This window comes from Gnatocerus cornutus, unplaced genomic scaffold (assembly GCF_029298725.1).
Source record: "Gnatocerus cornutus isolate USDA-ARS CGAHR unplaced genomic scaffold, icGnaCorn1.1 ctg00000175.1, whole genome shotgun sequence".
Lineage (NCBI taxonomy): Eukaryota > Metazoa > Arthropoda > Insecta > Coleoptera > Tenebrionidae > Gnatocerus > Gnatocerus cornutus.
Genome location: NW_028275510.1, coordinates 47743 through 70977, shown reverse-complemented (window position 1 = coordinate 70977; position 23235 = coordinate 47743). Strand labels below are relative to the sequence as shown.

Here is a 23235-nt window from a genome sequence, read left to right as displayed (position 1 = left end):
AACCTGCAGAGTGTAGGAAAAAAATTCACAAACGGTCGAAGATGACGTCCGAGAAGGTCGAATTTTTTCAAGAACGAAGATAAAACCTTCGCCTTTCGTAGGAGTTGATTTTTGAAAACGATCTTGACGAACAGGTCGGAAAAAAAACGATGTCAATTTCGGACTCGACCATGAGAAACGAATTTGTACGACGAACGGACTTTTCGAACGACTTTTTTCGCAAAATCGACATTTTTTCCTCAAAAATTACCTCACACGACGAAATCCCATCATCGAAACATCACCGAAAACAGTTTTGACGGCGAAATTCTCGTCAATTTTACGAAAATAAAGGGAAAATCAGACGGACCACCGTCGAACATCCAGCGACGGGAACGGACGAGTTTTTTAATTTTTCTTGCCAATTCATTGCGAAAGAAGCAATTTTTCTCGACGAAACCATTTTATAATCATAAAAAAAACTCCCCAAACACCACAAACCAACAAAAATACGGAAATCTTGCATTGTTTGCATTTTTCAGACACTCTAAATAAAACTACGTCGATGTCGGCGGATTTTCAGTCGGTCGTCGGTCGACAGAAATCCAACGAAATTTTCATTTGTTCTTCTCAAAAACGAAAAACAAACAAATCAACAAAACATTCCCTACTATTAGTCGACATTTCGAGCAGAAACTACGAACGTCGAAAGATTTAAAAAATGAAATATGTAGGTGTGCGTGCGTGCGTACTTACTTGAAACTTTTTTCTTGTTTCATCGTCGCACTGGAACAAATTAAATTTTAATGCAATGTAAACGCGACCACACTTTCGACGAAAACATCTCTATGAATCGAACGACGTCGGAAAAAGAATAAATCGAGAAGAGAACAAATCATGAAACAACACACACCCACCCCGCCCGGCCCGGCCAGAGTGGTGGGAATTTCGATGAATGAACAGACAAAGAAACCAACTCTGTTATCAGTTCTAAGAAAGAAAGCAGGTAGCGGCGGCGGCGAACCTTCGACCGTACTACGGTCAGTTCATGAATTAACCCCGTCCGTTCGGAGTTTATTCATCTCCGGTCCGTGTCGGCGTTTACTTCAAGTGGGTGCTATTTCCATCTAAGCAAGCAAGTGAGTAAGTAAGTTCTCAAATTTTAAATTACGTTAATCGCAAGTGACTCGTTGAGATCGTCAAACGAACAATTTAATTTAACGCCTCATACGAGTTTTTTTTTTTCGTCATTTTGTCGCAAAAAAAAAACTAAAAAACGACTCGCAAAAAAAAATTTTTTTTTTTTCTTCTTTTAAATCTTGTACATTTTCTGACATGTGTACCATCGAAAAATGTCACATCCAAACGATCGAACAATCACAAAAAATCGTCAACGTACCATCTTGGAAAATTTTACCAGGCAACGACCATACCACGTTGAAAACTACCGGTTCTCGTCCGATCACCGAAGTCAAGCAACGTCGGGCGCGGTCAGTACTTGGATGGGTGACCGCTTGGGAACACCGCGTGCCGTTGTCTCTACTCTTTTCTTTTTTTATTAACATTTCTGATGTCAAACTTTTTTTAAATATATTTTTCACTATTTATATTTTCTCTCAGGAACTTATATAGTATGAAGACGAAAATTTTTAATTCGTTCGAGTTGAATTTGTGGTTCTGAAAAGAACCGATTTTTTTTCTTTTTTTTCCAACCAACTTCCAAGCTGCTCGAGGAGGATTTATTTTGAACTGGTGTATTTGGTGACGGCCTTGGTTCCTTCAGAAACGGCGTGCTTCGCCAATTCACCGGGCAAAAGAAGACGCACCGCCGTCTGGATCTCCCTGCTGGTTATGGTCGAACGTTTGTTGTAATGAGCGAGGCGACTGGCTTCAGCAGCTATACGTTCGAAGATGTCGTTCACGAAACTGTTCATGATAGACATAGCCTTGCTGGAGATACCGGTATCGGGATGGACCTGCTTCAACACCTTGTAAATGTAGATGGCGTAACTCTCCTTCCTCCTGCGCTTCTTTTTCTTGTCGCTCTTCGAGATGTTCTTTTGAGCTTTTCCGGCCTTCTTGGCCGCCTTACCGCTGGTCTTGGGTGGCATTCTCTTCTAGTCGTCGAGTTAAAAAAACGTTTAAAAACAGAAAACGAGACAGACACGACGTGCACGTTACGACGAGTATACTCGATCTAAAACGCCGCACACCTAAAATCCCTCTATTTATAACGAGCGAGCGACAAACAGGCGCTCCGCCTTAGTTCGTCGTTCGACCATTGCCCTAACGAGATGGCGCTGTACCGACCATATAAATTTCTAGCCTTCGCCGCGTTCGGCATTTATTTCAAGCCGTACGTTTGTCAGTGCGCTTCGTGTCAGTCGCAGTAGGTGTTTTGCTGTTTATATCGTATAACAACATGTCCGGAAGAGGAAAAGGAGGTAAAGTGAAGGGAAAGGCGAAGTCTCGTTCCAGTCGTGCCGGACTTCAGTTTCCCGTCGGCAGAATTCATCGTCTTCTGCGTAAAGGAAACTACGCCGAAAGAGTGGGTGCAGGTGCTCCCGTTTATTTGGCGGCCGTAATGGAATATCTAGCCGCCGAAGTTCTCGAATTGGCAGGAAACGCCGCCAGAGATAACAAGAAAACCCGTATCATTCCGAGACATCTTCAATTGGCTATAAGGAACGACGAGGAGTTAAACAAGCTCCTTTCCGGCGTTACCATCGCCCAAGGCGGTGTCTTGCCCAACATCCAGGCGGTGTTGTTGCCCAAGAAGACCGAAAAGAAGCCTTAAATTTAATTCTTCGCCGCCGTCATCTCGAACGAAAAACAAAAACTTTTATAAAAACCATCTTCACATCGGCCCTTCTCAGGGCCAAAAATTCAACTCGAACGAATTGATTTTTTCGCCAAAATACAACAACCTATGAGAATCATGTTAAAAAGTCTTTTAGATATTTTAAAGTTAAACCGATCAATTAATTCATTATACGAGCGTAGACTGAACGGAAGATTTTCGATTACATTCAACCAAGAAAGATGATTTTTACGACTTTTCATCGTAATTTTTAGAAAAATTCAATGCCCGACTAAAGCACGAACTCGACAACTCTATCTATAATAATTTATTGATTATCTAATTCAAGAAACATTCCGATTCGTCGTAAATTTCTTCACATTTCGCACATTAATCTGTTAAGAACATACACACACACACCGGTCGCCTATACGTGCTCTCCGTCTCGATAATTTCTTGCAGCAGCAGTCGTCAGCGGTGAGCCGTAATACTACAATCAATCGTTTTATTTGCTATGAGATTTTGTTTCAAGTCACGTCTGAGGAGAGTAACTCTACCCCATATTGGACATAACCTCAAATATACTCTTCGTGGCAAAAACGTTCTTTTAACGATGGTCATTCTAACCTAAAACTGCTGTCAAAATTGTCAAAGTCGCCGCCTGGATCACAAATTAAAATGATCACTCACTCCGTACGATTTTCATTTCGATTTGAAGACAAACACACAATTGAGCAACATATTTAATTCGTTTGATTTATTTTGTGGTTCTGAAAAGAACCGTTTTTTTTTTGTTTGTTTGTTTGCTTGCCTGCGGGGGGTTTGTTGTTATTCCTCTGAGGATGCGGATACACGTCATAAAATGATAAAATTAACCGCCGAAACCGTAAAGGGTACGACCTTGACGTTTCAGGGCGTAGACGACGTCCATGGCGGTGACGGTCTTACGTTTTGCGTGTTCGGTGTAAGTTACGGCGTCACGGATGACGTTCTCGAGGAAGACCTTCAACACACCTCTGGTTTCTTCGTAGATGAGACCGGAAATACGTTTCACACCACCACGACGAGCCAATCTTCTGATCGCCGGTTTCGTTATACCTTGGATGTTATCGCGTAGAACTTTGCGATGACGTTTGGCGCCACCTTTTCCCAATCCTTTGCCACCTTTACCACGACCGGTCATCTTGATAAAATTAGGAAATTCTTCGTACAAAACGACGTAGCTTCGACCAAGTTCGTTATGGAACTAACGTCAAAATTTCATTCCGCGGGACTATTTATAAGTTACGGCAGCTCCACCTCGCGTTAAAAACGAATCCACCAATGGCGTCGCCGTATGACTCATCGAGTTTATAAAACGGCCGTTGGCGCGACGAAAATTTTCACTCTGAGTCCAGCATCGGAACGAGTAGGGTCACGCCTTCTTGTTTCCTTCAGCGATCCAGAACTTCCATTCGAGGCATTCGCAGCGAAACAAATCGTGCTTTTCAGCGCATAACCAGTGCTTTTCAGCGCAAACAAATCGTGCTTTTCAGCACCACAAAGACGTGCTTTTCAGCGCATCGCAAATCATTAATGAGATAAAAGCTCAATTAATAAAAAATTCCTGACTTCCCAAAGTCCCGACACATGAAAATAAAATTCATGTTGGGTGACTCCGCCCACCCGTCACAAATTAATTTTCGCCCAATTTGAGACACGAATTAAAATTCGCATCGCACCTGGACAGAAGAAAATTCCACGAAGTCCGCCCAATCCCGAAGATGGCTGGGACGCTGTCCCTCGAAGAAACGGTGGCGAAAGCCGTCGCGGACTTGGGGGAAAAATTGCGAGCCGAACTGCTTGAGTCGCTGGTGAACGGAGTCTTTTCAGACATCCGTCGCGACCTCATCGATGCGGTTCTCCAGGCACGACCGCAATCCCCCGCTGTCCTTCCTCCACCAACGGACGAAGAAAAAGCGGAGAAGAAGAAGAAGAAATCGAAGAAATCGAAGAAACCGAAGAAGCAGGCACCCGAACCGATGGAAACGGCTGGCCAATCAGCAACGGCTGAGACAGCTGTTCCATCGACGTCCGCTGACGTCTCGACGCCGCTATTCCCCGAAAAGACCTCTGAGGAGGTGTTAGTAGGCGGCGGCGTCCCTGAGGCCGACGCGTCAATGGAACTGGTTTTCTCCTTTTCGGAGGAATCGGAACCTGAAGAGGAACAATTCACGACCGTTCTAAGCCGAAAGGCCAAAAAACGAAGAGTGGTTGTTTCCGAGAGCGAGGAGGACGACGAACGCGAGGCGCAATTGTCGACGAAGGCCCTTTCGAGGAACTTCAAGTCGGCTAAAAAGCCCCAAAAGGTCGTCCCCGAATCTCGCGACCAAAACACGACTTCGGATCGTCTGGAGAAAATCCCACCGGTGATTCTCCACAGGGACGAAATAACGAAGTCGTGGAATGAGGTCTCCACACTTCTTCGGAGTCACACCATCAGCTACACCAAGGCAAAAGCGGTCGTGGGTGGAATAAGAATCCAGCCAAGTACTGTCAACGATTTCCGTCGCATGACGAAATTGTTCGACGTGGAAAAGCTGCCTTTCCACTCCTTTTCGCTGAAAAGCGAAAAACCGTTGAAAGTCGTCCTACGTGGAGTCTCGTCAATGGCTGACATAAAGTCGGTCGAACAAGAGCTCCTGGGGCGCGGATTCGCCGTGGGCAAATGCTCACGCATGATGGCGAATAAAAAACCGCTGGACATGGTCGTAGTCGAGGTTCCACGTGAACATCGGCACATTTACGACCTAACGACGGTTCAAGGCCTCCAGGTGACGACAGAGCCGCTGAAGAAGCGCCGGTCTAACGGCCAGTGCTTCCGTTGCCAGCAGTGGGGTCACTCACAGCGCGGCTGTCACGCTACCACCAGGTGCGTGAAATGCGCTGGACCCCATGTCTCTCGAGATTGCGATGGCAAAAACCCAAAGAAATGTGCGAATTGCGGAGGTTTGCACCCGGCTAATTTTAGGGGCTGTCCCAAGCATCCCAATGCGGGATCGGACAAACCCCAAGTCGCCACTCCCACCGTGGCGGCGCCAAAGAAGCCGGTACCAGCAAGGGGCATCCCCGAAGCGTCGAAACCAAAAGTGGAGACCGGGAAACCCGCTAAATCTGCTGCAAAGCAGGTTAAAAGCGGAACTCCAGGTCCACTCAAGGTGACGCCGCCCCCGAAGGCTCACAAGGGACAGTCCTCTGCCACAGACTCCAACTCCATGGAGATAGTGGCGCGGACAATTGGCGAGATGTGGAGCGACTTCGCAGCCACTAAACCAAGTCCCGACAGGTTAACGCGCTTTAAAAAGCAGACAGACCAGCTGATGGAAATTTTAAGCCAGGCATTGCATGGTTAGAAAAATTAAGCCGGAGTCACTGCAGGTGGTCGTTTGGAATGCCAACGGCCTCCGACACAAGCGCAACGACCTAGAGCGTTTCGCAACGGATGTCCAGGCGGATATTCTTTTAATTTCGGAGACACATCTGCGACCAGCAGATAATCCAAAATTGAGAAATTTCGTCCTGTACAGAAATGACAGACAAAACGGCGGAGGTGGAGGAACCGCTGTTTACGTCAAAAATTCGATCGATCACAATGAGATTGCGACTCCGCAACTGGAACGATTGGAGGTGACTGGCATCGCCGTACACACAGCAAACGCTGGTACGCTGAAATTGTACGCCGCCTATGCACCACCCTCTCGACTCCTGGAGTCTGATCTGGAGGAGATCTTCGACAATGACGGCGGCGCTACCGTATTGGCTGGGGACCTGAATGCCAAGCATCCCACTTGGAACAGTCGGGTCACAAATGTCAAAGGACGGTTGCTGCACAGATTTGTCGATCAGCGGGACATGGTAGTTCTTGGACCGGAGGAGCCGACCCATTTCGGGCATGTCGGCCGACCTGACGTCCTAGACATCGCAGTCCTGAAAGATGTCGTCCACCAGACGAGAATCCAAGTGATCGGCGGCGAGTTGGACTCGGATCATGACCCGGTGATTCTTCACCTGGGGCGTGAAGACGAGATGGACCCGCCGGCAGAATACGACAAAGTTAACTGGCAACTTTTCAAGGAGTCATTAGCTACCAGAGTCGGTCCAGTGCCGCGGATTTGGGTGAAGGAGGATATCGATCTAGCTATCGAAAACCTCGAGAGCCGCGTCCGAGAGGCGAAAACTGACGCTACGACCACGGTGTCTCTAAGAACACGTCGTGACGGCCTACCGCCAGACATTCGAGACCTAGTGCGAGATCGAAACCGAGCTAGAAGGCGGTACCGCCGCACCCTAGCTCCAGTAGATCGAGCCGATGTGAATCGTTTGTGTGCGGAAGTCAGACGGAGACTTCAGGAGTACCGTAACAGTAAATGGTGCCAAAAACTCGAAGAGTTGACCACGGAGGACTGTTCATTGTGGAGAATGACCAAAGTCCTTCGAAATCAGCGCAAGCCGCTTCCTCCAATTCACGGTGAAGACGGAGTCGTCTACACAGATGAGGAGAAAGCTGAGGCTTTTGCGCTAAATCTTGAACGACAATGCAGCCCCAATTGGGAGCATGCAGACCCTGACTTTGTCGAACTGATCGAAAGATGCGTCGAAAGACGTCTCAACCAAGTGCGCGCTCCTGAGATTCGACCAGTTTCTCCAGCAGAAGTACGGTCGATGATCAAAAAACTGAAAGTCAGAAAGGCCCCAGGTCCTGATGGCATCAGCAACAAGATGGTACGACAATTTCCTGATCTCGCGGTCATGCATCTTGTCGCCATCTACAACGGAATGCTGCGATTAGTACATTTCCCCGAGAAATGGAAAATCGCCGACGTGATCTTTCTCCCGAAGGGGGGCGGAGCTCAACAGTTTCCACAAAATTATCGCCCAATCAGTCTACTTCCCTGCATGGGGAAAATGGCGGAGAAGGTGATATTGTGGAGACTAAAGGACTTCGAACGAGAACACGACATCATCCCACCGGAGCAATTCGGATTCAGGGATGGACATTCTACCACCGACCAAGTGCTGCGAGTAGTGGAACATGTCACAGACAGTTTCAATCGAAAACGGCACACTGGCGCGGTGTTCTTGGATGTGGCAAAAGCATTCGACAAAGTGTGGCACGAGGGGCTTCTCCACAAGCTACTCGACGCCGGCTTTCCGATCGGTTTGGTGCAAATCATCCGATCATACCTGGAAAACAGGAAATTCCGAGCGAAGATTGGAACAACGAGATCGACAATGAAAGACATCACTTCTGGGGTACCTCAGGGGTCCATACTTTCGCCGTTCTTGTTTGCCATCTTCATGTCAGACGTCCCGAAGCCAGTAGACGCCGATTCCACAACGGCACTCTACGCTGACGACACAGCAGTCTTGGTTCGAAGCGGTTCCGCTGAGACCGTGACTCGCAAACTCCAAGAAAACCTTGACAGGTTGGAGGAGTGGTTCACTCGCTGGAGAATTGAAGTTAACGCTGCCAAAAGCAGCGCGGTACTCTTCACCAAAAAGCGAACCAGGGACAACAGAGTAATAGACCCAGATGGTGAAGTCTTCATGTTCGATACCCCAATCCCATGGAGATCCGAAGCCAAATATCTGGGTGTTACTCTGGATCGAGGAATGACCTGCAAAACTCACACCACTGGTGTGAGGAACAAGGCTTATGGCATCATCTCGCAGATTTATTCCATGATTGGGCGACGCAGTCGTCTCTCGATTGGCAATAAACTCTTGATGTATAAGACCATCGTCCGACCGGTAATGATGTACGCGTCCCCAGCTTGGGGTCACGCTGCAGCGACGCACATCAGACGCCTCCAGAGGGTTCAGAACAAGTTCCTTCGCATTGCACTCAACGCACCATGGTTCGTTCGCAACACCCAGCTTCATGAAGAAGCAAAAATGCCGTCTCTTAAAGACTTTATGCTGGCAACAGCAGAAAAGTACTTCCAAAGAGCGGCTCAACATCGAAACCCACTCGTTCGCGTAGCCGTGGACTACGACGAACAAACTCATCACAAGCACAAGCGCCCGAAAATGGCGCTTGTGAGGTAAGGTACTCTGTATCTCAGGCCGAACAAGTTCGGCACAAATCAGTTTTGGTTTAATATTAATTCATTTGTATGTTTCAGACAATCAAGCAGACGGAAGAGTTCATGGCACGTCCCAACACTCTGCAAGCAACAAGTTGCTCCAAGGCGAAAATTTTCAGTTGACTTTCGAACGTTCGTACGTACGGTCGGTCGTTCGGTCGAAGCAAGCAAGCAAGCCACTACCTACGTTAATTCTTTTCATTTGATTCATCCGATATCCGAGATGGCGAGAACTAAACAGACGGCTCGTAAATCTACCGGTGGCAAGGCACCTAGAAAACAGTTGGCCACGAAGGCGGCCAGAAAAAGCGCTCCCGCCACCGGAGGTGTCAAGAAACCTCACCGTTACAGGCCCGGTACGGTCGCCCTTCGTGAGATTCGTCGTTATCAAAAGAGCACTGAACTTTTGATCCGCAAGCTGCCTTTCCAACGTCTCGTCCGAGAGATCGCCCAAGATTTCAAGACCGATCTCCGTTTCCAAAGTTCGGCCGTGATGGCACTTCAAGAAGCCAGCGAGGCTTATCTCGTCGGCCTCTTCGAAGACACCAACTTGTGCGCCATCCACGCCAAACGTGTCACCATCATGCCGAAAGACATCCAATTGGCGAGACGCATTCGTGGCGAGAGGGCTTAAATTTCCTCCATCCATCCATCCATCCATCCGATCCGACCATCTAGAATTAACAAATTCTTCATCTTCGAAGGTGTTAAAAGAAGAAAAAAAAAATCGGTTCTTTTCAGAACCACAATTATTTTCCAACGAATTGAAAATTTATCGTTCGCGCATGCAACTTTTTGAGATTGAAAAAAAAAAAAAAAAAAAAAAAAAGTTAGGTTATGTTTAGGCCACCACCAATTCATAAATCCACCCCCTCTGTACCAACTGAGGGTGGCAGGGTGGGGTGAGACATAACAAATTAGTTTTTAAGCATTCAAAATTCTAAACTCGAAAGAGTAAGTCGTTGTACCGATAATTCAATAAACATCCAAAAACCATTTGAGTCGAATCACTATTCCGTGTTACAACATTCCACCGTGAGGTGAAACATTGGTCCTTCGAGCCGGATTCCCAGATACTCAATATTCAAGTCGTCCAACATCGTCGTCCACCAGAGGATCCCAATCAGCTTCGTGAAGCAAAAGGTTAGTGGCTCTCAAATCCATTTTTAATTATTCCTGTTTGCCGTTATTCCTAAGTTAAACAAGCTTCAATTCCACCAACGTGTACGACGAAAGCGGATCACCGGATAGTTTCGATTCAATCAAATAATTCAAAATCATTTTTATTCATTAATTCGTGTTTGGCACAATGACGAAAATCGAAGAACTCAAAATTATTTTGGTAACGATTGCCGAAAAGTTCCGACGCATTCAAGATTACGTAAAAACCTTTGATCTCGCGAACAATAGCATTAATCGGCTAGTAGCGCGCAAACAGATTCTTGAAGGGTTACGTAAGGAATTTGAAGAAACGCAATACGAGCTAGAAGCGCACGATAGTAAAACAGAAGCAGCAAAACGAAGTAACCGCGATTCGCGAATTGCGTTCGAAGATCAGTATTGCGATTTGTTAGGCGACATTCTAGACTTAATCGAAAGGTGCGAAACAAACTCAGAATCTCAAATCAATAATAAAGGTCCACAAGCAACCACATCAACCGATAGAAACGAGATCTTACCTGACCTTCCAGCCTTAAACTTACTCCCGTTTTCAGGAGATTACAAGGAGTGGACTAGTTTTGAAAATTGTTTTAATTCGTTGATCGGTGATCACAAAAGACTTGATGGCAGAAGGAAACTTCAATATTTAAAAAACGCATTACGCGGCGAAGCTTTACGCGCTATTCAATCCTTAGCCATTTCAAACGAAAACTACACAGAGGCATGGGATATTCTGATAAAAAGATTCAAAAACATGCGTTTAATCGTAAACGACCACGTGAAAACGATAATAAATGCACAGCATATTTCGAAAGCATCCGGTGTCTCTCTACGCGAATTGCTAGACGTAATTGTAACAAACATAACGGCACTTAAATCGCTGAAAATTCCAATTGAGTCATGGGATGCGATATTAGTTCCCATCATAATCGAGAAATTAGATTTTAACACGAAAAGGGATTGGGAAACGTCACTGAGCACGGAAGTTCCCAAATACGAAGACCTAATTTCCTTTTTAGAAAAAAGAGCCACGGTTTTAGAAGCGCTCCAAGTAACCCAAAAATCTAATCAAATCAATAATATACCCAACACAGTTAACGCGAAATTCATAAAACGAACTTCATCGAACCCGACACTTATTACTAAACCTAATGTTAAATCGCAATCTTGTATATATTGTAAGTCTCCAGAACACAATGTTTTTGTCTGCCCAGAATTCGTTCACCTGACTGTATCAAGCCGCCTCGAAAAAGTGTCCAAATTAAAACTTTGCGTAAATTGTTTGAGGAATAATCATTCGGTGAGCAACTGTCGCATTGCAAACGGATGCAAAACTTGTGGTCAACGTCACCACTCATTACTTCACGTAGACAATGAGACGCCAAGTACATCAAAAACAATCAATAATCATGCGATAAATGGTAATTTAGTTCATAATTCCACTTTATTAGCCACTGCTGTTATTTTAATCAAGTCCGCGAATAACAAATTCAAACGCTGTCGAGCTTTCCTAGACGCGGGATCCATGTCCAATTACATAACGGCTCACATGTGTGCAAAATTGGGTCTAGAACGTAAGAAAGAAAGTTTCGAAATCAAGGGAATCAGTGGCACCACCACTAATTCTAATGAAACGGTAGCGATATCACTAAAGTCACGATACAACGCGTATCAAGCAGACAATATCAAATGTATTGTTTTAAATCAAATCACGGAAACTTTACCATTAACACAATTGGACAACCTGGAAATTCCAAAGAATGTATTTTTGGCCGATCCGGAATTCCATAAACCAGCTGCAGTAGATATGTTAATTGGTAGCGGCTTGTTTTGGTCTTTATTATGCGTTGGTCAAATTGCACTACCTGGGGGTCCAATTCTACAGAAAACGCACTTTGGATTTGTTGCCGCCGGACCCCATCATAAACAAATCATGCCGAAATCGGTTTGTAATCTGGCAATAACTAACAAGTCCCTAGAAAACATAGTAGTAAAATTCTTTGAACTTGAAGCATCTGGTACTACCTGTCATAAACCTTTGTCGGCAGAAGAAATAGATTGCGAGACCCATTTCAGGGAAAATACGAAACGTGACATTTTGGGGCGTTTTGTAGTAAAGCTGCCGATCAAACGTAACCCGCTAAAAATCGGGGAATCCAAAGGCCTTGCAATTAAACGGATTAACCACCTTGAAACTAAATTTGCAAGAGAACCGCAACTCAAGCTAGATTATTCTAAATTCATTTCGGAGTACCTCGCTCTAGGTCATATGGAACTTATCCAAAACCCCTTTCCATTTCCTGATTGGAGAGCCATTAACAGCACTTCCAGAGCCCGACCTCCAAGAAGTCCGGATCAACCGATTGTCCAGATGGCAGCTGGTAGAACGTCTTCGACAGCATTATTGGAATCGGTGGTTCCGCGAATACCTAAGCAGTCTCCAACAGCAAACCAAGTGGAAGCAAGACGAGGTCCCCGAGAACCTCGTAGGGGCATTGGTGCTACTCGTCGACAATTCACCTCCATTGTGTTGGAAGATGGGCCGTATCGCAGAGGTACACCCAGGCAACGACGGTCATTGTCGGGTGGTCAGCGTTCGTACCAACCAAGGCGTCATGAAGAGGTCATTGAAAAGGTTATGTCTCCTACCCATTCAGGACCAAGAGTAGTGACTTGTGTAGTGCGGACTTCAGTTTCCGCGTGAAGGACAATTCGCATTTTATTATTTTTTTCTTCCTTTTATTGCCTTGCTTTTCTTAAGTCATTTAAGTTTGTATGTACACATGTTTATTCGTTGTTATTAATGAATTAGTTATTTTTTAATTGTTAGTTAGGCATAATAATCTTGTAAATATGATATATGTAAATACGATTATTGAAGTACTAAGTAAGTAACTTCAAGGGGGGCAGTATGTTTAGGCCACCACCAATTCATAAATCCACCCCCTCTGTACCAACTGAGGGTGGCAGGGTGGGGTGAGACATAACAAATTAGTTTTTAAGCATTCAAAATTCTAAACTCGAAAGAGTAAGTCGTTGTACCGATAATTCAATAAACATCCAAAAACCATTTGAGTCGAATCACTATTCCGTGTTACAACATTCCACCGTGAGGTGAAACAGGTTATGTGATTTATTCACAAAATTCGTACTTACATAAAACGATAAACTTTTGCTTTTTTCTTTCACATTAAATTTTCTTTTAACTGAGACTATTTGAAACATTATTATATAATAAAGTTTATCATTCTTTGTAATAACACTGTTTCGACAGTCAAATGAATAGACAAGAAAATCAAATGAAAGTATGTATCTCCTCAACAGAATGTGCATTGTCCAAGCGAATCTTTCGTTCGTTTCTTGAAAATAATTGTGGCCCTGAAAAGGGCCATTTATTTGTATCGATGGTGCCCCTACGTCGATATATACGATCGGAGCACGTTCCCGAAACCACCAGGACGTCGTCGTCGTTGAAAAAATTAAATCATCGTCGTCGACTTTTCACTTCTTTCTCTTGGGTGAAGCGGTTTTTTTCGCTTTGACGGTGACGGCTTTGGCCGTTTTCGGTTTCGGCGCTTTCGGTTTCTTGGTTGGACCGGCCTTGTTGGATTTCTTCGCTTTCGATGGCGTCTTGGGTTTGACGGGCGATCTGGAGGCGGCGCTGGCTTTCTTTTCGGGAGCGGACGCAGCCTTTCTAGCCTTCGATACGGCGACGCTCTTCTTTTCGGCGGCAGTTTTCTTAGACTTGGCCGAAGCGGCGGGGGCGGCCTTCTTACCGGCTTTTGAGGCGGATCCTTTTTCGGCGGACGTCGGCGCTGACGCGACGGAACGTTTAGCAACGCCCGTCTTCTTGGATTTCGCCGATGACGACGCGGTCGCAGCGGCAGATCTCTTTTTCGTGGCGGACGGAGCCTTAGCTGCACCGGTGACGGCAGAAGCCAACTTGAACGAACCGGAAGCTCCTTTTCCTTTGGTTTGGACCAACGAACCGGATGCGACGGCGCCCTTAAGGTACTTCTTGATGAAAGGCGCAAATTTTTCCGCGTCGACTTTGTAGTTGGCCGCGACATATTTCTTGATCGCCTGCAACGAAGAACCGCCGCGTTCCTTCAAGCCTTTGATGGCGTTGGTGACCATCTCCGAAGTGGGCGGATGAGAAGGTTTGCTTCTCGGATTTTTGGGCTTCTTCTCCTTCTTCACCGGTGAGGAGCCGGAAGTGGCACCGGCGACCGTCGAAGCTGCTTGATTTTCTACGTCGGCCATATTTTCGTCTATCGCGCGCGCGTTTTTTTCTTTTTATTATAGGTAGGCTTATTCTTCGGTGAAAGAACGAATGAACTTTACAGAACGAATTGGGCGCCAAAGTCAAAGTGTTGGCGCGTTCGAAAACGCGCGGACCGCGGACTAAACGAGAGCCTTCTCGTCGAGTTAGAAAATTCAGTGGGCCTCGAATACAGCTTTCGCGTGATGGCATCGTTCTCTTTACGCGAAGATCACCGCCTCCGGGTGCGGGAACATGAGCGATTCGGTCGGCGATGGCCTCCTGAATAACCTCAAGTTTTCCCGGACGACCAGCCGACCTCCAAAAGCGAACAAGGACCGATCGAACGTCGACTCGAACAAAGACCCTCCGAAACAAGGAGATGACATCCAAGTTCGACGCCGACGTTACGCGTTTTCCACGAATAACAGGAAAGTTCCGCTTTCGACCAGACAAACTTGGAAGCATCCTCTACAAGTTTCACGAACGAATCGGTCGAAAAGTACGTGCGATCTTTTCGAAAATCGCCTCGCAAAGAGACGCAGCACGGATCGGAGCGACGACCGACGAACCTGCAGAGTGTAGGAAAAAAATTCACAAACGGTCGAAGATGACGTCCGAGAAGGTCGAATTTTTTCAAGAACGAAGATAAAACCTTCGCCTTTCGTAGGAGTTGATTTTTGAAAACGATCTTGACGAACAGGTCGGAAAAAAAACGATGTCAATTTCGGACTCGACCATGAGAAACGAATTTGTACGACGAACGGACTTTTCGAACGACTTTTTTCGCAAAATCGACATTTTTTCCTCAAAAATTACCTCACACGACGAAATCCCATCATCGAAACATCACCGAAAACAGTTTTGACGGCGAAATTCTCGTCAATTTTACGAAAATAAAGGGAAAATCAGACGGACCACCGTCGAACATCCAGCGACGGGAACGGACGAGTTTTTTAATTTTTCTTGCCAATTCATTGCGAAAGAAGCAATTTTTCTCGACGAAACCATTTTATAATCATAAAAAAAACTCCCCAAACACCACAAACCAACAAAAATACGGAAATCTTGCATTGTTTGCATTTTTCAGACACTCTAAATAAAACTACGTCGATGTCGGCGGATTTTCAGTCGGTCGTCGGTCGACAGAAATCCAACGAAATTTTCATTTGTTCTTCTCAAAAACGAAAAACAAACAAATCAACAAAACATTCCCTACTATTAGTCGACATTTCGAGCAGAAACTACGAACGTCGAAAGATTTAAAAAATGAAATATGTAGGTGTGCGTGCGTGCGTACTTACTTGAAACTTTTTTCTTGTTTCATCGTCGCACTGGAACAAATTAAATTTTAATGCAATGTAAACGCGACCACACTTTCGACGAAAACATCTCTATGAATCGAACGACGTCGGAAAAAGAATAAATCGAGAAGAGAACAAATCATGAAACAACACACACCCACCCCGCCCGGCCCGGCCAGAGTGGTGGGAATTTCGATGAATGAACAGACAAAGAAACCAACTCTGTTATCAGTTCTAAGAAAGAAAGCAGGTAGCGGCGGCGGCGAACCTTCGACCGTACTACGGTCAGTTCATGAATTAACCCCGTCCGTTCGGAGTTTATTCATCTCCGGTCCGTGTCGGCGTTTACTTCAAGTGGGTGCTATTTCCATCTAAGCAAGCAAGTGAGTAAGTAAGTTCTCAAATTTTAAATTACGTTAATCGCAAGTGACTCGTTGAGATCGTCAAACGAACAATTTAATTTAACGCCTCATACGAGTTTTTTTTTTTCGTCATTTTGTCGCAAAAAAAAAACTAAAAAACGACTCGCAAAAAAAAATTTTTTTTTTTTCTTCTTTTAAATCTTGTACATTTTCTGACATGTGTACCATCGAAAAATGTCACATCCAAACGATCGAACAATCACAAAAAATCGTCAACGTACCATCTTGGAAAATTTTACCAGGCAACGACCATACCACGTTGAAAACTACCGGTTCTCGTCCGATCACCGAAGTCAAGCAACGTCGGGCGCGGTCAGTACTTGGATGGGTGACCGCTTGGGAACACCGCGTGCCGTTGTCTCTACTCTTTTCTTTTTTTATTAACATTTCTGATGTCAAACTTTTTTTAAATATATTAGTAGTGAGAGAATGGGGAGGCAAACGAGGTCATCCCAAGGCCATTCTAAGGCCACCTCCCACCCTAGTTTTTCCCCAAGGTCAATTGCGGCAGTGTCCACCCGACCACCGACCAGGGACAGTCTCCCTTAACTCTCCATCTAAGACAGTCATGCGCTATTTCCGTTTTACGTGTACTGGTGGTAGTTTGTTTAGTGAAACTTGTTATTTCAATCAATTGGGCCATTTGGACTTGGATGGTAGTTCCCTGCAAAGATTTTTTACTTTGTCAGATTATTGCAAGTGTTGCAAGAAAGGAAGAAGCAAGTCGTGTGACGCCCCCATGTGAAACGTTTGATAGTACCGAATTTACCATCGACGTCATTTGTGATGAGAAGAAATTGAGGGAATGCATTCAAGAATATGGAAAACCGTGTAAGGATTGTAAGGAGATATTTTTCAAAGTGACTTCAGTGGAACCTTACAATACAACACCATTAGTGACAACATGGCAGTGATTACCAAATTATTATCGACATACATTGATTTGGGTCTCCTAACAGTTGAACGCCACAGAATAGTTTATTTGGCCTTGAACCCAGTGCTCACCAGTCTCGCTCTCCGTCATTAATTGATGAGTAATCGGAAGACCATGACCGAAGATATTATCGAATACCCGTTGAGACAAATGAAGTGTTTTGAAGATCGGTTGTTGACATTTCACGATTGGCCGCTAAAAGATGTTGATCCATTAAAATTAGCCAACAACGGGTTTTACTACCTCAAGAAGTTCGATATTGTGCGCTGTTTTCATTGCAACATCGAGCTGGGATCATTTCGTTCAACGGATGTAATTTCCGAAGAACATCTCAAGTATTCAAAGGATTGTGGTTTTGCAAAACTCTGTGTTAGTAATAAAAAGTTTTATAGGATTGAATATATTGTGATCATTCTACTTATTACAAAAATTGTATGTATAATGTTGACTTATAATAAATACTGTTAAAGAAATGTTGTTGACCTTGCGGAGACGTTGACCGAATAATGCACACCTATGACTCGTCATTGCAGCCTGCAGCTCTACGGTTTCTTTTTAAGATCGATTCTCGATCTTCAGAAAAACCTTTCAAGTCGGAGTTTTTCAGCAGCAGTTGCTGCTTAAAAATGACGGAAAAGTTAAGCAAAGCTGAGTAAAAAAAAGTGGCTTTGAACACCACAGAATGGATTGTTTAATTTGATGTCTATGCAGGGTCTCCTTAACCTTGAACGCCACTCATGTAAAGAATGGATGGATATTTTTTACTCATTTCTTATACTCACTCAGGATGGATATTCTTTAATTGTAGATCATATACAGGATGGATATTTGTTATCATACTTACGAGTTGGGTTAAATAAACAGTTGATTAAAAAAAGTTTTTTATTATAAAAAAAAAACTATACATATTTAGGGTCTTAAGCCCACAACTCCTCATCCCAAAAGAAGATGGGGAGTTGTACAAACTTATACCGCTCCTCCTTAGGTTCAAATGGTGGCTGCCATGGGTCCTCTGGCAGTGGAGGCGGCGCGACCAAGGCAGCCCGACACTTGGCTAAATGTTTAGCCAAGTTTTTGGGCTTCACCCAATGGTTTTTTACCAAACCACATTGAACCACTGTTAAAAATAAAGTAATTAACAATTGTTAATAATTGGAAGAATACTTACAGAAGAGCTTCTTACCCATTGTTGCGACTAACTATCAACTGATATGATTGACAGTGTTTTATAAGAAGTCCCCTCCTTTATTACGAAGGACTTTAGGTAGACGGTTCAAGGTCTTTTAGTTTTCCTTATTGCTGTCGGATGCACCTTCATGCAGTTTAGTTGCATCCGCATACGTGAAAGTGAAAAAGGTTAACAAGTGAGTAATTTATGGGTACCAGAAGTAATTATTATTTTTTAGAATATGTATTGTTATAAAGTTTGGGAAGATGAAGAGGAAGATTTCATCTGTAAATGGTGCATTAAGCTTCAACAAAAAAATTGGTTGACGCTTTATCATATCCATTCAGTCGGACCAACTCATTATCAGTGTCATCACTGTAATTTAATTATATGTGATGAGGGACCAAGAAGTTGTAGGGGTGAAGAGGAGTGTCAAATTATGTATTATATAGACTATACTTCTGCAGTGCGAAGTGAAATATATTATGACACTGATGAAGAATTCGAAAGTAGTAGTGATAGTGGATTGGGGGATGAAACCTGTTTTGAATCTTGGTCCGATGATGAGATAAGTAGTGATTAGAGGTATATAAGGCATGTGAAAACATATATTGTATTAGTCTTGAATATGTGTAGAGATTAAAAGCATGAAAAGAAAATCGTGTGTTACTAAGAAGAAAACAGGAGGTTCAATTATTAAAAGAACATTAGATAAAATAAAGAATATAGAGTGGCATATTCCTTCATATAAGTAAGTTAAAAAATATATACCATCCCAATACAATATTCTTTCCTCTAAAAGCTTCTGCGGTCCCAGAACTCAATTAGATAAAAGATTAGCAAGAGGTGATAAGGGTATTAATCCACTAGACGAGTATTGTAAAAAACACGACATTGTATACAGTAAATCCACCGATTTACCAACCCGACATCAGGCTGATCGTGAATTAATTCAACAAGCGAGTGAAAGACTTAAATCAAAAGACGCCTCAGTAGGTGAAAAAGCAGCAGCTTTTTTAGTTAAAAATATAATGAAGGGTAAAGTGAAGATCGGTTTAGGTGTGAAGAAGAGTAAACGAAAATCGCGTAAAACTCGGGTAGTAAAAGCACCCAACTTTACAGCAGCAAAACGTGGAGGGTTTCTACCCTTTCTTCTTCCATTATTAGGGGCTCTTGGAGCGTTAGGGGGTGGAGCTGCAGGTATTGCTACAGCAGTAAATAAAGCTAAATCAGATAAACAAATGTTGGAAGAAACACAACGCCATAATAAAGCTATGGAAAGCCTAAATACTCTTAGTACAGGGAAAGGGTTGGGAAAGAAAAGTGGAAAAGGTTTATATCTAGGACCTTATCAATGGTATTTAAAAAATTCTGGAAAACGCAACGGGCGTTAAATAATATTGAACTCGCTACAATAGTAAAAAAATTAAAAATTCCATATTTCCGTGGGATTTTTATGAGAACAAAACTACCCCACCGGATTAAATTATACGAAACTGGTATCATCAATATGGATCATTCTAAAGGTGAAGGAACACATTGGACAGCTTATATAAAACGACGAAACAATATAATCTATTTCGACAGTATGGGACAATTACCACCCCCAAGAGAAGCTGTGAAATATTTTAAAAGTGATAATCGGATGAATAAAATCAGATATAATCATGATAGATATCAAAAATTTGATTCACATAATTGTGGACAATTGTGTGTAAACTTTTTATATACAAATGTTCGGAGAAGAAATCGATCATTAAAGGAGAAATAAGTGAAGCAAAATGTTGTTTGTATTTACTGGAAAATCATCTGTTTTAAGTGCTGATTTCAACCCACCCGTGGAAATTGAAGATGGGACATATGTGTTAGGATTAGTTTCATTTGAAGCGTTCAATAGTATTCCAAATGTAGATTCAGACATTAATGTGTTCAAGTTTGGTGGAAAGGTGTATACAATTCCTATTGGGTGTTATCAGTTACAAGATATTTCGAACTATTTAAATAAACAAATTGGAAAAGAGTTTCCCGACGCTGTTTTGGAATTATATGGAAATCCAAATACTCTCCACACACATATTAAGTCAACACATGAAATAGATTTTAATGTACCTAACTCAATCGGACCACTTTTTGGTTTCACTTCAACGAAAAAAATTAAAAAAAATACCGGGCTTGAATCAGATAACATAGCGGAAATAATGAGAGTGTCTAGTATTTGTATAGAATCTAATGTGACAGTGGGTAGTTTTAAAAACGGAAAAGAATCGCATACCCTACATTTATTTAGTATCTCTGTCCCACCAGGGTTCAAAATAATAGAGGCCCCTGAACATGTAACATACCTCCCACTCAATACCGATAAGATTCGAAATATAACCCTTAAAATAGTAGATCAAGAGGGGAAACTCATCAATTTCCAAAACGAAACCGTGACAGTGGTAGTAAATTTACAGAAGCAAGGTTAAGGTATGGGTCTTTTGTTCAAACCTTATAAACCCTATTCATGTAAGAAACTAGTTAGTAAGAAGAAGTGTGTGGAAGTGTTAACTACAACTAACAAACAATTTTTAATAAGTCTTGGATTTAAACTCGTGTAAAATGTTGAATGTTCAAGATCCAATATCTATCGATGATAGTATAACTAGAAAGGAATTTCAATCTTCGCTAAGTTATTTTTCTAATTTTAATCACAATGATGAAATCAGAATAAGTCTCAAGGAAGATTTGTGTGTTTTTCCAAAAGACAGTTATCTTTATATCTCGGGAAAAATAGTCAAGGCAAATGATACTTCACAAATTGCAACAGATACAGAGTTAGTGTCAAACGGTATATTATCCCTATTTAACGAAATTCGACTAGAGCTCAATGGTCATAAGATTGATTCTTGTACAAAACCAGGAATAACTTCAACCATAAAAGGATTGGTTTCGTTTAATCAAGCTGAAAGTATTAAATTAGGAAATGCAGGATGGTTCCCAGATAAACCTTGTACGATTGTAAAAAATGGGAAATTTAATGCTTGCATACCATTAAGTATGATTTTCGGTATGATGGAAGATTTTGATAAAGTTCTTGTAAATATGCCTCAAGAACTAATATTAATTAGAAGTAATACCGATAAAAACGCACTAATTAACAAAAAAGAAAATTCAACCGAGGAAGCTACCGTTGTCATTGATAAGATTGTATGGAGAAACAAACATATTACACCAAATTTAAAAGAAGAATTAGCTCTAACAAAAATAATTGAAAAAGGAAAAGATTTGATGGTCGGCTTTAGAACGTGGGATTTACATACATGTCCTCTCATACCAGGAACAAAAAAACATAATTGGCCAGTAAAAACAACAACCACTTTTGAAACGCCTAGACACATTTTAATAGCCTTCCAAACTGATAGAGAAGGGAATTTAAAAAAAGATTTCAGTGAATTTGATAATTGTAATATCACAAATATTCGAGTTTATCTAAACAATGAGGTATATCCATATGAAAACATTAATGTTTCATTTGAGCAGAATCAAGTGTCAACATTATATGAAATGTTCACTCAATTTAGATCAACTTTTTATAATATCAATAAAAGTGAAGTCAACATTACACTACAGCAGTTTATAACAAAATATCCACTGATTCACATCGATACCAGTAATCAACGAAGCAATTTAGCACAACAAGCTGTATCTGTTAGAATAGAGTTAGAAACAGAAAAACCTATCGAAGCAAATACAAATATCTTTGCCCTTTTAATATCAGATCGAATGTTTTCATATAATCCTCTAACGAAAGCTGTAAAAGGAGTGTGAAATGGAGACCGATAGTGTGATTGTGGACGTTCAAGGTTTTTATGTGGGAAAGAAAACATTTATTGTTAAAGAATTGGCAATTTTAAATAACCATCTACAAATGGAACATTATGTTTTCCAAGAACCCTTTAAATTTTCAAAATTATCCAACGATCGAAAAAGACAAGCTAAATGGCTTATGAAGTTCCACCATTGTATAAAGTGGCAGACCGGATGGATTGAACAGGAAAAGTTCAAGGTTATTCTACAAACAGTGGTGAAGAATGTTAAGAAGATTTATGTTAAAGGACTTGAAAAAGCTAATTATCTTCGAACATTTTTAAACAAGGATTTAATTCTACTTCCCGAAAATCCAAGTCTTCAATACGGTATCCCTTCCTGTATGAGTCATACATCACAAAATTGTATCTGTGCTCTAAGCAATGTTAAGATGTTAGCGAAGGCATTTTTTAATATCGATGTTAATAAAAAAAATTAAAACAGATTTATTTCCTTTGTTCAAAATAATGTTTAAAACAAGGTTAACCTTGTGATTTCCAGAAAAGAGGGGGGTTGTAGAATTGCATGGTTGCAGTTGCATATAAAAGATTACGGAGTACAGTCCTACTTCAGTTTGCTTTCTCGTTAGCACTGTAAACATTATACCATAAACAATGAAAAAATTTATAGAATCTTTTCAACCGTGTAGTCAACCCTCTACGTCGAGAGGGTGTGAGTGTCATAAGTGTTCACAACAGAACGTAGAGAATCCACCCTCTACTCCACATGTTGAAACACAGCATTCTTCATCAGAACCCGTAAGTACCACGCTTTTACAAAGATGTCTGGAGGGTGAACCTGGTTGTAACCCTTACAAAAAAATAGTTATTCTTGAAAATATTTTGGTGCAACCACCCACCACTTTAGACATTAAACGAAGTGTGACGACTCCTACAATATTAGATATAAAACATGAGTCTGATATTCAAAATTATATTTCGAAAATGCTAAACCTTGAAACTCAAGAACTAATTGAATCGTTTTTTCCAAACCCTTCCACCCCTGACAAATCGTTACCCGTTTTATCAGATTCATTGTTTGAAACTGTTGATAGTCCTTCTCCACTTTCAAAAACATATATAATCTCACGTCGCTCAAATTCAGATCCATCAGTAAAGTCGAAAAGTGAGAGTGTTTTATCATTTTCATTTAATGCATCTGACTTTAACGAGTCGTGGGGAAAGGCAGCCCCCTCCTCCGATGAGTCGTTCGATTTTAGTCCCTCTATAACATCT

The 23235-nt window shown here is 42.4% G+C and overlaps 2 non-coding genes across 2 annotated transcripts; both read left to right on the top strand.

Annotated features, from left to right (window-relative positions):
* The first annotated feature begins 1398 nt into the window (after nucleotides 1–1398).
* LOC148165845 (5S ribosomal RNA) lies at nucleotides 1399–1518 on the top strand. Its single transcript, XR_015771133.1, has one exon. It is a non-coding gene; the product is annotated as a 5S ribosomal RNA (ribosomal RNA).
* A 14775-nt stretch (nucleotides 1519–16293) lies between these two features.
* LOC148165844 (5S ribosomal RNA) lies at nucleotides 16294–16413 on the top strand. The gene has a single exon (XR_015771132.1). It is a non-coding gene; the product is annotated as a 5S ribosomal RNA (ribosomal RNA).
* The last annotated feature ends 6822 nt before the right edge of the window (nucleotides 16414–23235 follow it).